Source organism: Thermobia domestica, chromosome 3 (genome assembly GCF_964235325.1).
Source record: "Thermobia domestica chromosome 3, izTheDome1.hap1.1, whole genome shotgun sequence".
In the NCBI taxonomy this organism is placed as follows: Eukaryota; Metazoa; Arthropoda; class Insecta; order Zygentoma; family Lepismatidae; genus Thermobia; species Thermobia domestica.
Genome location: NC_137456.1, coordinates 176,776,421 through 176,791,013, shown reverse-complemented (window position 1 = coordinate 176,791,013; position 14,593 = coordinate 176,776,421). Strand labels below are relative to the sequence as shown.

At 36.0% G+C, this 14,593-nt stretch overlaps 1 protein-coding gene across 2 annotated transcripts in view; it reads right to left on the bottom strand.

The window, feature by feature from the left end:
• LOC145680880 (methyl farnesoate epoxidase-like) overlaps positions 1–14,593 on the bottom strand; it is a 190,426-nt gene that overhangs the window by 67,476 nt on the left and 108,357 nt on the right. The window lies entirely within an intron of this gene.

Genomic DNA, 14,593 nt, shown 5'->3' with positions numbered 1-14,593 from the left:
AAGTATACCTTGATTTATATTTAATAAACCCTAAATTTCGTAAAAATCGCTTTGTTCTTTCTAGAGAAATAAATATATTTGTATGTATACTGTGTGCACTGTTTATTGCACCTGATAGTAATGCTTTCAGATCTCCTGAGTTGGGGTAAAAACGATTTGCTTTATTACTACAAACACAGACATAAAAATGAATATTTACAATAGTCAACAACACACTTGTATTGCTCTCTGTAAATTAGAAACGTGTATAAAAATAGAATGTACTTCCAACGTATATTTTTTTAAAAGTACAGTATATGTATATCTTAATACATATAGCCTATATACAATTCTCCAAGTTTTTTCGTTTTGTTCATGAAATGGTTATCAATATTTGTTATCAAATGTAACAATGCAAAAGAAAGAAAGAATGGAATACAGACTCATTGTTGACAACAATGAACTAATGCAGTCTGAATTTTCCACTACGGTATCGTTTCCCCCCTCCCCCCGCGCATTTCTTTCTTTCTTGTGTTCTTGACACCTGGTGAGGGAGTTTTGTACATTTTTATATTGACGTGTGGTTTAACACTACTTCACTTTCAAAGTTGTCTTTGCTGTTAAGAGTGCTTTCATGTTTGATCTTAAAGGCATTATACCCAACTAAGACCAGAAGTTTAATTTGTGATCAGTACAATGGCGTCAAGAGGACGGCGTTCGTGTGTTAACTCACCAAATAGTTTTTGTTATGTGTGTGGCCAGTTTGTAGTTAAAGGACAGTGTAGATCCATTACGCCATCGGTGAAACTAGCATATTATATATATTTCGGATGTCGTGTGGGAGATCAGGACAAAACTTGGGCACCCAACATAATTTGTGCGTCGTGCTACGTCACTTTACTTGCATGGGCCAAAGGGAAACGGAGGTTCATGAAATTTGCTGTACCAATGGTGTGGAGAGAACCCACCAACCATCTGGATGATTGTTATTTTTGTCTCACAGTAGTTAAGGGACATTCTAAAAAAAGCAAATACACAATAAGTTATCCCAACGTTAAACCCGCAATTAGACCTATTCCGCACGGGGATGAACTTCCACTTCCCGAGCCCCCTACCAACTGGGAAGAGATATGGCCAAAAGACTCTGATGATGATCATGACCTTGATGAACCATCGACATCAACATGTACATCCAAGGATCCAACGTTCATCCCTGACTGTGTTCCCGAGCCACATTTCATCCGGCAATGTGAACTTAATGACCTAGTCCGTGATTTACACCTGACAAAACAAGAGGCGGAACTTCTGGGATCAAGGCTCCAGCAGTGGAACTTATTGAATGCAGAAACGAACATATCAGCGTACAGGAAAAGGCATGTTCAATTTTCAAGCTATTTCTCAATGCAAGATAATGTGTGCGTATGTACGGATATAAATGGGTTGATGGCGGAGCTAGGAATTCCTTACGTTCCAGAAGAATGGAGGTTATTTATCGACGCGTCAAAGGTCAGCCTTAAAGCTGTCCTTTTACATAATGGAAATAAAAAACCTTCTATACCACTTGCGCACTCAGTGAAGATTAAGGAATCCTATGACACCATGTCAACTTTGCTAAATCTTATAAATTACAGGTCCATTGTTGGCAAATATGTTGTGATCTCAAGGTAGTTTGGTATTTTATTAGGACTGCAGTGCGGTTACACGAAGTACCAATGTTTTTTATGTTTATGGGATAGCCGAGCTGATGACAAACATTATGAAGTGAAGGAATGGGAACCTAGAGTGAATTACGTACCTGGAGAATGCAACGTCAAATACGCTCCTTTAGTAGATCCTAATAAGATATTACTACCGCCACTTCATATCAAGTTAGGACTCATGAAAAACTTTGTCAAAGCCATGGACACATCTGGTGAAGGTTTCAAGTATTTGCGAGATAAGTTCTTTAACCTGAGTGATGCTAAGATTTCAGCGGGAGTGTTTATTGGTCCCCAAATTAGGAAATTAATGCTTGATGATAGCTTTGACAGCAAGTTAAACAGTGCTGAGCTAGCTGCCTGGACAGCATTTAAGTGTGTTGTGTGCAACTTTCTGGGCAATAACAAAGCTGAGAGTTACACAGAAATCGTACAGGACATGATACAGAAATACAAAGAGTTGGGTTGTAGGATGTCTTTAAAAATCCACTTTTTGCACTCCCACCTCAGCTTCTTTCCTGCTAACCTAGGTGCTCTCAGCGACGAACAGGGGGAAAGATTCCACCAAGATATAATGGCAATGGAGAAAAGGTACCAGAGACGATGGGATCCTTCAATGATGGGGGACTATTGTTGGGGTCTTGTTAGAGAATGCAACATTTCTTACAAAAGAAGGAAGTAGTAAATGAAATGAAATCTTTGAGTTTTACGTCCCACGGTTATGCCGGTTAGGCTAAAGGAGACGGTGATTATGAAAAATTAATGAAAATGGTGGAATGAAGAAAGTGGGAGGAAACGGGAGAACCCCGAGAAAACCCACGCACACAGTGTTTGTCCACCACAAAGTTAAGAAGGAAGTAGTGTACGTTTTTGTAACCCAATGGAAGTTTCATATATTGTGATAGTTTTGATTGTCTTTTCATGACCTTTTGGTACATTTGTATTATTGTTTATTGTAAATTGTCACACTTGGAAATTATATTGTATTATATTTTATATGTGTTTGTGGTAATAAAGCAAAACGTTTTACCTCAACTTAAGAGATCTGAAAGCATTACTACAAGGTGCAATAAACAGTACACACAGTATACATACAAACATATTTATTTCTCTAGAAAGAATAAAGCGATTATTACGAAACTTGGAGGGTTTGTTAAATATGAATCAAAGTATACTTAGGTATAATTTCTATGTTAGTATATGCAAGGGGACAAGATCTTGGGGTGTAAAATAAACGAAAAGTGAAAGTTTTGAGGGATTTTCCCAAAAATCCCTCTGTTACGGGAAAATCGTACGTGATGGAGAAAAACCGAGTGCATATTCGAATTCAGCGCAAAAAGTTCCTTTAAGAACAGGTATTTCCTTTTATGTAACAAAACCTTTGTTAACTAGTGTTAGTTAAGGAGCCTGAATAATCCTTCTTTCTAGATGCTCTTACATACGTCCTGGGAGCATACCAGCTGTGAAATCACTCTGTCTCCCATCGTATACCGCCGGTGGATCATTAACCCTTTGGGGATCCCATGGTACAATTTGTACCATACGGGGTGTTTCATGGTACATTGCGTTATAACTCTCCTATTTGAGCTTTTTCGTCCGTTTTTTTTTTTTTTTTTTTTTTTTGTTTATCAAGTCCAGAGGCATTGTAGAAGACCTTACGTATGATTTCACACCTTCCTGCGTCGAGACATAGGAGGTGATGAAGTCATAATTCTAAAATAAACATTTTCTTTTAATATTGCGGGGCCGGTCTATGTTCATTATTTTTTGGCGGGTTTATTTTTGCACGTAGAAGATTGAAATTTTGTACAAGCATTCAGTCCACCTAGTAGTATTTACCAGATTTTTTTCAGATTTCTGCGTTAAAACAGGGGGATCTAGAGGGGCAAAAATTTGAAAAAAGGAATATTTTTACCAAAAAATCCCTTTCTTCGCGATTTTCAGGCCTTACATACATGATGGAGACAAGTGAATGGTACCGCCTGAAAGGCAGTTCTATTCTGAAGAGAATGATGTGCAAACCATGATCATAGGGTAATTAAGGATGTCTCAGGGAATGTTTAAAAATTTCCCTCTGTATACGGGAATATGGGACATTGTCGGTATATATTTTTTTGGCGGGCTTACTTTTGCACCTGGAAAATTGGAATTGTGCATAAACATTCAGCCCACCTAGTTGTATTTATCAGATTTTTTCAGATCTCAGCGTTAAAATAGGGGGGTCCAGAGGGGCTAAAAGTTGAAAAAAGGATATTTAAGACCCAAAAATCCCTTTTTTCGGGATTTTCCCGCCTTAGATATATGATGGAGACACGTGAGTCATACCGCCTGAAAGGCAGTTCTAAGCTGAAGAGAATGATGGGCGAAACATGACCCTAGCGTAATTAGGGATGTCTCAGGAAATTTTTTACCTGAGATCATGGTGTTTTACGGTAATTTGGGGCATGGTGGGAATTCCTGATAAAATTTCTCCCGCCCTTAGTATTCAAGATAGAAACTTGAAATTTGGCACACACACTCAGTATACCAAGTACTATTAATCAGATTTTTTTAGATGGCTACGTTCACACAGGGCCGCTCCAGAGGGGCCCAAAGTGCGAGAAAAAAATCCCTCCGAAATTTTCCCTTTGACATCATTCTTCCCGCTCCTGGTATATGGTATGAGCATGCAAGTGGTACCATCTGAAAGCCAGCTCCATTCTGTAGAGAATGAGGTATGAACCATGATCCTAGGATAAATAGTGACGATGCAGTAGCTCCTTGACTGAAAGTCTAAAAAATTGGCCCAAAAAGCCGGGTACCGGAAAGGGTTAAGACAACATGACCCACGCTTTCAGCAGTTCAATGGAAGATCTCATTGGCTCAGTATACGACTACAGTTACGCTCAAAGACAGTTGCACAATAGACATGCGCTGGCGTTCTCTTGGGATAGCAGACACACAATGTGATCGCACTTAACTACGCTCGTCTTGTTGTTCGTATACTGCTAGCACATCTACTCTACAGACACTATGATCAGCGTACCGTTGACGATGGCAGGTGTGCGCAAAGTACGGATGTGCGTATTTCACTCGAGTCGTGCGATGTGTACGGAGTGAACTAAAATGCATGTCCACCAGTATCTTAGTTTCACATTGCACGCAGGAAAGATTTAGCTTCGAGTATGAAAGAGATTCTATGAACGAAGAATAACAAAGTCGAACAGTTTCTATTTGGGAGGAGACATAGCAAAAAGATAAACTTTCATCGAGTAAAATATTTGAAAGCTTCTTAGACAAAGAGAAGTAAGGAAATGTATCTAGTGTTCTTTGATTTAGAAGGTGTTTCAACTACTTTATCTTGGCAATATGGATAAAGACGCTAAAGAAGCTTGAGATAAAAGATCAAAGATTCGGAAGAAAGTTACATATGAACCAAATATTAAAAATTGGAAATAGGAAATTATACAAGATGGTGAAATTGGAAGAAGCATTCGACAATAAATTTGCCTCCCAATAACATTATGTAATATGTCGAAGAAAAGATTGATTAGGGAACAGGTTGATTGCAGGCAAAAAAAAAAAAAAAAAAAAAGGTTGTTACTGCGAAATCTGAATCGAAAATTAACATGATGTCAGAAAACATGAGAAAAGGATCTGAAAATAATATGAAATCAGAATAAATATGAAAGATAACAGCAATGGTGGCTGCTGGGATGATTAAGGCTCTAGCAATTATGGACGTCTGAGGTACAATATGGAATATAGGTACCTATTTTCGAATGTCTAGGTAGGATTATTGAAATGAAATAAAGTGAAATCTTTCAGTGTAACGTCCCATTATAATACCTGTTAGGGTAAGAAAGACGTAAGATTAAGGCAAGTGAATGGTGATGGAAGAATTGGTGGAATGAAAATATGGGAGGAAACAAGAGTACCAAGATAAAACCCATGGACACGAAGGTAATATTATATTAATGAAGATATTAAATGTGAATATGAAATAGAAAACAACGGGAGAAGTGGTGAAAAATATTTAATGATTGTGATTATAATGATGAGAAGCTTTCCACGTGAGTCACTGGGTCAGAAAAATAACTCAGATAAAGGGTGTTGTATTGTACGGAGGAGAAATATGGACATTACGAAAGGTATTATAAGTTCTCGAAATTTGTACTTTGAGATGAACGTGAAATTGAACGATAAAGCAAAGAGAAGATTGAGAATAATTGGAAGAAACGAACAGAATTGGGAACAATTAAAAAGATATTATGACATTATCGGAGAAGAAATTGTACTTTGGATGACGTGGTAGAAGGTATGTATGGTAGAAATAAAGCAAGGAAGATAAAGATTAAATTAATGGATAGTATTAAAGGTATAATTCGTATATCAAGACCAAGAAGTTATTTAAGGATCATATTGAAAGAAAATTCTTAAATTTATAGCAAGTGGTCTACCAGAAAATGATCGAAGAAAATTACCTTGAATTGTATTGGTGGAGGTAGAAAGAGAGCCTAGTTACTCATTATTTTAAAGTAATTTTAGTTGGAATTTTCCAGTAATCTAAATCGCCCCCCTCAATTTTAACATCCCAGAGACGCCTAGAGCAATAATATTAAACTAAATAAGTACACTGCTTACATGATAGAACCCCAGTTGTTAAATACCAATCATAAGAACCGGTTAAATACTAATGAAAGAACTTGTTGTTAAATGATTTGAATGACACCACTGTGTATAATTGCCTAAATAAATTGGCACTCAATTAGGTCTACGTCATGTTCACAGAAATAAGCAACTTAAGGAAAGATAATAAAAGTATTAAATATATTAACAGAAATACCTGCTATTATTCCATCGATATTATTACTATGAATTATTTTTTAGTTAGTTGGTTATTTCTTTAACCGAAAATAATAGAACCATACGGGCCTTTAGTGTATGAGACCCGGGTACGATTCCCGACGGAAGCTCATGTGATTCAGATTCCACGTTAAGTTGTAGGTCCACGTCTTATATAGCCTCGCTGCTAAAAGAGACGTAGAACTGAAAATCAAACCAAATAAAAAAATAATAGATTTAAAGAAATTGTAATTACTTACGTCTCTGAGATGCGCTTTTAAACTGTAGCTAACAGAAAACACTAGAATAATATAATTACGAGATCGAGTGAATCTACATACGTATTTGAGATAAAACACAAACTCCAGACGCATTCCGAACGATACTAAGATAAAACCATAAAATAGTTATATATGTTGTAACACAAAATCACAACATGTGGAGTTAACCTTATCCAACTAACACGTTTCTTTAAGATCTGCTGTGCCTTTAAGATCGTAGCCATTTATTTTTTTGCATTCGTTTTTCGTGGGTCGATCTCCTGTTGACCTTGCGAAAGGACATTCATCCTAGCCCAATCTTCAGATTACTGTACCTTCAGCGGATCTTTCTTTAGTCCGTATATTTTTTTGAACTGAAACAATACTTATACGAACTATCATAATGCAATCAATAATTTTCCTCTTGTACTATTATGTTTAGAGAAAGAAAACTACATGCGGGATGAATTAAAATTAAATGTTTGTCTTAGTGGTAATGATCTTGTTTACAGTCATGTCTTCGCTGGAAGGAAAATACTGAAGTTGAATCCGAGAACCATTATTATGGTGCTAATATTAAAGGAACGACTATCGACTTTTTCTTTCTTTCTTTTTTCTTTTTCTTTTTTTAAAAAAAGAGTTTAATACCCCATGTTTATGATCCGAAGCTAAGAGAGACGGTGATGATTAGAGACCGGATGTTAGGCAAAATGCCTATTCTTTAATAGACCAAAAATAACATTTTAAAGTTTATATGGAGGGTTATAGTTTCGATTTAAGCCAATTTTATTTTGCCTATTTTGCCTATTTCGACCTTTACTGCCTAAATAATTGCTTTAGTGCCTAATGTTGCCTATTCTATGCATTTTCTTCAAATTAAGCCCTCATTGGAAAAATGTAATTTATATAACATAAATAATACACACATATATGTGTATATTAGGTGTTTGTAAACACAAGCAGGTGGTACGTTGCAATATATATACAGAGTGAACTTCAAAGATGTGCACATACTTCGGGAAGTGATTAGTGATATCAAAAGAAGACAAACAGTCCTCGTGTATTTTGTCTAATTCCGTGTCATGTACAAGTGACAGAGTGCCAACTTGGAATCGAAAATCGAATCCTGACAATTGGAACGAAACCAAAAGATGTGCGCATACTTCGAGAGGTGATTCGTGACATGAAAAGAAGACAAAACGTCCTCTTGAATGTCACCAATCACCTCCCGAAGTATGTGCACACTTTTATGTCTAGTTCCAATTGCCAGGATTTGATTTTAGATTTTAAGTTCGCCCCCTTGTCACTCCTGCACGACGTGGAATTCGACAACATGCAAAAGGACTTTTAGTCTTCTTTTGATGTCATGAATCACCTCTTGACGTATGTGAACATCTTTCAGGTTCTCCCTCGTTTTTATGTATACAATAAAAGAAGATATTAACAAAGAAGTATGTTTCTATATTCTTTGAACATTATCTATGACTTGAATCTATTTTTTAATTATATTGAGTATTTATCTTCATTGTTTGGAGTTACACTTTAGTGTCTATTTTACTGCCTATTTTTTAAATTTTTAGTGCCTATTTGCCTGCCTATTTTCCAGGCTTTTAGCGCCTAAACATCCGGTCTCTAGTGATGATAATAGTGAACGAAATGGTGCAATGAAAAAGTGGGAGGAAGCGGGAGAACTCCACGCTTACAGTATTTATCTATCACAAAGCCTACTTGGCATGAGCTGGGATTGAACTAGGGACCCACGTACAAGGGTAATCGCTCTATCACTAAGCCACCAAGTCCCCATTTATTTTCGCCTACAGTTAACAGGGTAAGGGTAAGGAGATTATGATTTTACCACTTTTAGAAAGATAGAGAGTCTTTGTTTTACGATTATTACTGGTTTTGTTGATATTAGTGTGCAAAAAGACCGGACTATATCTTTTTTTTATCATGTTCGTATCACACAGGAAATGAGACGAGATGAGAGAAAACTTTTTATGTCGTCTCGTCTCGTAAATTCTGTAGAAGTTTCGCCTTGTCATGTAAGTTTATGTACTTGAATTTAAGTAATAGTTTCGGTAAAATATCACATTTAATAATAGGAAATTCAAATGCCATATAAGAACAACAATTCAAGTATAAGTAGCATTACTTAAAAATATCTATATTGTAATGTCCCTAGCCACATGACGCCCTCCAGCCACGTGCTACATGTCAACAAAAGCAAACTAGTTTACTTCGTGTCACACGTCAACGAAGAAAGATGTCATCTACAGTAGCGCCAGCACTGAAGATTTAACAACGGACTCGACGGACATCTCAGCGTCATTCTTCTTTGAGATTAACCGTATCTTTCTTTTTTATTTTTATATTTTCTTTACTCTGGTTGGCTACACTGTGCCCTGAAGCAATCTAACAATAATCTAACCTAAATCACGCAAGTTAAAAAAGAGAAAAAATTAAAAAGTCAGCTGCGTCTCCGAACGCTGTTTACCGAAATAACTTTGATGAAACTGAAAAATTGTGAGCTCCTTCGTGGCTAAACGACTAGGGTACGCTCCTTTGTCGTGGGATGCCCAGGATCGATTCCCGGCGGGAGCTCATGTGGTTTAGATTCCACGTTAATCAGTAGATCCCGTCTCATATAGCTTCGCTGCTGAAAGGGACGTTAAACTCAAAATCAACTCAACTCAAAAATTTTATTATAACTGTATCATAACGCTTGTAGTAAAATAAGACGATCAAAATTTCCTACATTTTCTGCTCTACCATCCCGGTACCACAGAACATTGCAATACATATGTTATATGACCCAGGCTCCTTAATCAATCTTCTTACCCAAACGAACGTAAAAGTTCTTCACAGTACGAAACTATTTAAATACTAACAAATAATTTTAAAAATAGAAGTGTTCGTGATAGATATGAAATTTAAAATACCATTACTAAACAAAAATTTCTTACAGTCATAAATAATGCAGGAGAAATAATAGCATACAATTAATCAAATATTAGAAAAAAGCGTTCCGTTAACAAATTAATTGTAGTTGAAAGCAGGCTGCTATATTTTTTAACAAGAGGATAATTTGCTTAACGAAAATGTAACTGAACATCCCATAAAAGTAAGAAATATATTTAACTTAATTTTAGAAAATGCAGAAAAATATAAATCGCTTACTAGAAAAACACATGAAGAACATAACCGTTAGAAAGGATTTAAAAGTTTTGTGGTCAGTTATCGGTTGTGCGTGAGAAAGCAAGAACATCTCAATCCTTGAAATTAAACTGATATAACTGAAGAACTTGCAATATAATATAAGTTGGTATTTATAAAAATACAAAAATCAATAATAATAAAATCAGACAAGAATAAAACTAATACTAACTTCATACTTTGCTCCTTTACAAAATACTGAGTATTTACATCCACTAAAAACTTTAAATCTGAAAGACGGTGTGCTCATTTCATCAACATATATTTGATCATTGCAGTGAAATACTAGTTCACCACTATATAGGATACACAGTTTGTCAATATACTTCTGGGGGCCTCGGTGGGTCAGTGGTAGAGCGTTTACCTCTGGTGCATATGGTCCTTGATTCGATCGATCTTGCATCGTTTGGCCTAATCCTCGTTTCGCCTAACCAATTATCTGACACTTTTATGACAGATAAAAGATAAGCTTTATGTCCGCCATTTTAGGCGAAATAAGGATACTCGTTTGGCCTAATCCTCGTTTAGCCTAAAATGGTGGACTATAAAAAAAATCGTGGAAATAAAACTGGAGGGAAATTTTTCGAAAAAAATTTCCTACTATTTGAAGAACTGAGAAATACAGATGCAAAACCAGTTAAATACCTCTTCCATATTCAGTTTCATAAACTGTTAAATCCCAAACCTGCAAATAACCAAATGAGAATAGCAGAATCAAACCCGGTTAATTCCATATTTCAAACGATTTGAGGTTTCGTACTGTATAGGATTAGTTTAGTAATCTGAATATTTATTGCAACTTCGTAAATCGTTTGAAATTTTATTTGGCAGAATTTGAAGTGTGTGCTTTCATTATTTTTTTTTTAATTTTTGGACTGAAAATTGAAAAAGAAAATGAAATCTTTAGTTTTACGTCCCACGGTTATGCCAGTTAGGCTTAAAAAGACGGTGATGATGAGAAATGAATGAAATGGTGGAATTAAGAAAGTGGGAGGAAACGGGAGAACCCCGAGAAAACCCACGAGCACAGTGTTTGTCCACCACAAAGTCCACATAGCGCGAGCTGGGATCGAACCAAGGACCCCAAGCACCGGAGGTGAACGCTCTTCTACTGAGCCACCGCGCACCCTGGACTGAATATGGAGACACGATACGTCTTAACCTAACTGTTCGTGAAACTTTTCTGTGCTTATTTGATTTTCTTTAATAATTACTAGACAAATGCACGCAAAATCGAAAGAAAACGATACTCTAAGCAGCGATGATCATAATTTTGTTATCAGAAACACCAAAATTGTCTAGAAAACGTACAAGACACATGAAAAACTGGAAACGAAATATAGCCAAAATGACAAGGTGAGTGGACTATCTATGGTCAAAAGTCGTTTGTTTTGTATTTCAGGGTAAGTCTTTACTTTGAACAGAACATTGTTGGATTAGGTTCTTCTCTAAACGGTCTCTTCAGCTTCAGCAGAACCTCTTTCTTAAAATGTCTTGTGTCAATTATCATTCAAAATTATAACATGCTTCTGGTACAACATGTTAAAAAATTTTGCCACTTATTTACCATTTTGATTCTCTTTCTGCCACTGTTTTGCTCAAACTCAACATTTGCGCATTTTGTTTTGCTATATTTAAAATTTATATATTGGGATAATTGGCAAATTAATATTCACCCTATGTTAGTCCATAAAAGGTTACAAACCCTTCCAAAATATAGTCATTCAGTTTAGAAATGTATAGGGATAGGTATAATTAACTCCGCTTGTAGTTACGAAGGGTTTGACGATTGAAAGCAGCTCAATGCTCACGTTTTACAAAGAGGTTTTTGAGGAATAGAAAACCGAGAAAATGGTGATGCACCAGAGGACGACGACGATATGGATTTCCATTTAGTAGATGATGATGAAGAGGAGGTTACATAATTCAATTTTTTGCACATTTGAATCAATTGTTTTCAATTTAGAACAAAATTAATGTAGCATTTATGTACCCATATTCATTTGTGCCAATCTTATGCAATGTATAGTTGATTCACCCCCCCCCCCAGTATTTTAGTAGGCATAATACTGATTTCTGACTCTGACTCCCTTTCTTTTTGATAGGTTTTGTATCTTGAGCCTCAACAAAAATGGCCGCTCGTCCAGATGCAAAAGCTGTCATTTCCATTTACATACGCAAAACCTGTTAAATTCAAACTATTTTCTTCAATAATGCAATTCACAGACTAGTGTGATTATACAGCTTTCGACAGACCAACACTCGAATTATTCTTAATTTTTTAATGTTCTCTAGTTTCTAATGTTATTTTACAATTATGACGTGTTTAAAAAGTTTTTCTCGATTTGTCACAAATTTTAAAATGTGAATTTAACGGGTTTTGCTATTCACCTACTCATATATATTCGTGTATATCCATGGTCCTAGTAAATACATAAAGGAATTTTGGTAGTCCTAACTCCTCGAAAATAGTTAATATAATATTAATCTATATATTTTGCATTTCTTAATTCTTTATATACTACGGAATTTTCTTTTATATAATTTCCCTCTAGTTGAATTTCCACGATTTTTTCTTATTGTCCGCCATTTTAGGCGTAACGAAGATTAGGCCAAACGAGAATCCTTTTTTCGCCTAAAATGGCGGACACAAATCTTATCATTTATCTGTCATAAAAGTGTCAGATAATTGGTTAGGCGAAACGAGGATTAGGCCAAACGTGGCGACACGGATTCGATCCCAGCTCGCACCAAGTGAGCTTTGTGGTGGACAAGCACCGTGTTGTGAAGTGCAGGTCTTCACCCTGTACTACTTTGCATTCCAATATGTGAATGATTGAATTTGCATATTAATATTTAAATGAAAATATAAGTAGTATTTATTTATCATATATTATTTTTTTAAGACTGATATTATTATATAGGTTGTTTCATACGACTGCAAATATTTTGTGTAAATTGTTGTATATCGATTGTTATTAAGCCATAGTGAAATAATTAAGTGCACAGAAACTGTATTGATTATTGTATGTTTCAGATCTATCTACCTCGATTCTTTAACATGATAAGCCACATAGTGAATTATTAATCTTGATATTATTTTTTTTTTTAAAAAAAAGACTTCTTATATATTATTTTATTCAGCCTTGAACTTGAAGAAATCTAAAAGGTTTTTTTTTTCTTTCCTCGTTCACAGTTGGGCATCTAGAATACGAAACAAAATGAAGAAATAGTAGCTACCTACTCATGCTATAGCCCACTAAATAAGAGGGGAATTACTATAATATCGCATCTGAGTTAACATGGCTACAAATATGTGGAAAAGAGGGAAAGGTTAGCACTACTGCTACCAACTTGATGTAGGTTTCGGTAATATCCCACGCACGATGCCTGTTGCATTAGCACTTTTCGAAATATATAGCACCTCAAAGGAGCAATGGTTGGTTTTGTCAGCCGTCACTGTGGTTGTCAGTGGTCGAGGCTAGCTAATAGTTGCCATGATGCACGTGACTGAAATTTTATGTAGCTGTTTACTCTGTTTTACTAAAATATGTAGAGGCAGTAGTATGAAGCATAATTATTCTTGGAAACATATCACGCACGTGTATGTTGTATTTGTATTAACACGGGTCCCGTCGATAAGAATAGTTTATATTCTTTTCTATTTAAATAACGTTTTCGAAAGCTCTCCTCATGTCACCCTCTCCCAGAAGGTGGGCGGGGTCATTGAGCGGACGACAGTGAAGGCCTAGCGACTCAAGGAAAATATTTTTTTTCATAGTTTTTGTGTATGTCATATGTTGTTTTATATTTGTATACTTTATCCATATTCCAGAGATTATTTCTTGTTACCAATAACCATTAATTCTTTGTACAGATTTTAATTATTTCATAAATCCCATATAATGGGGATGTTTGGCATCACAGCAGATGACAGGGGTGGTTTCAAAACAACTGTCTTGTGGGTAGAGATGGCAGCACATACTTGGTTGACTTTGGTGCTGTGAGTTTGGACAATATTTTATATATTTTAAAATGTTTGCAGCGATTTTTAGTTACTGTATAGACACCAACATATGAGTGAAATATATTGCTGGATTCCACAAAGCTCAAGAAAGCAGGGTATATATAGACCTTTCTGTTATATACAACACTGGCAAAGATATTTGGGATAAAATAAATCCATTTGTATTATTGCTTGTCCAAAGCCTTTGTACTAGCCACCTAGGTAGAACGTGGCCTGAAGCATATTGCTTCTTGCAGAAATGACAGGACCGGGTCGAGGCTAGATCTTCCTATTGTGTGGAAAGTTAAAGATAGACGATGGCCGCGGGAAGGGGGAGAAAGTGAGTTTTGGTTGGTGATGGTTCACAGTACTTGTGGGGCGAATTGTTTTTTTCTGTTTCTCGGAAGTGGACGAGGAGTGAAAAAAAAAGAGACAGACGGGCGGAGAGTGCTGGTTTTTGGAAGTGCTGTGGATAGCTAAAAGATTAAATCGGAGAGTTCTGGTGTTGTTTATTATGATGAGTGGCCAAACAATAATCGTAAAGAGACTACCAAAACAGATTTTGCATCCGGTTTTAAATGAAGTGACGAGATGTTTTTAAAGGATTGCTAAGA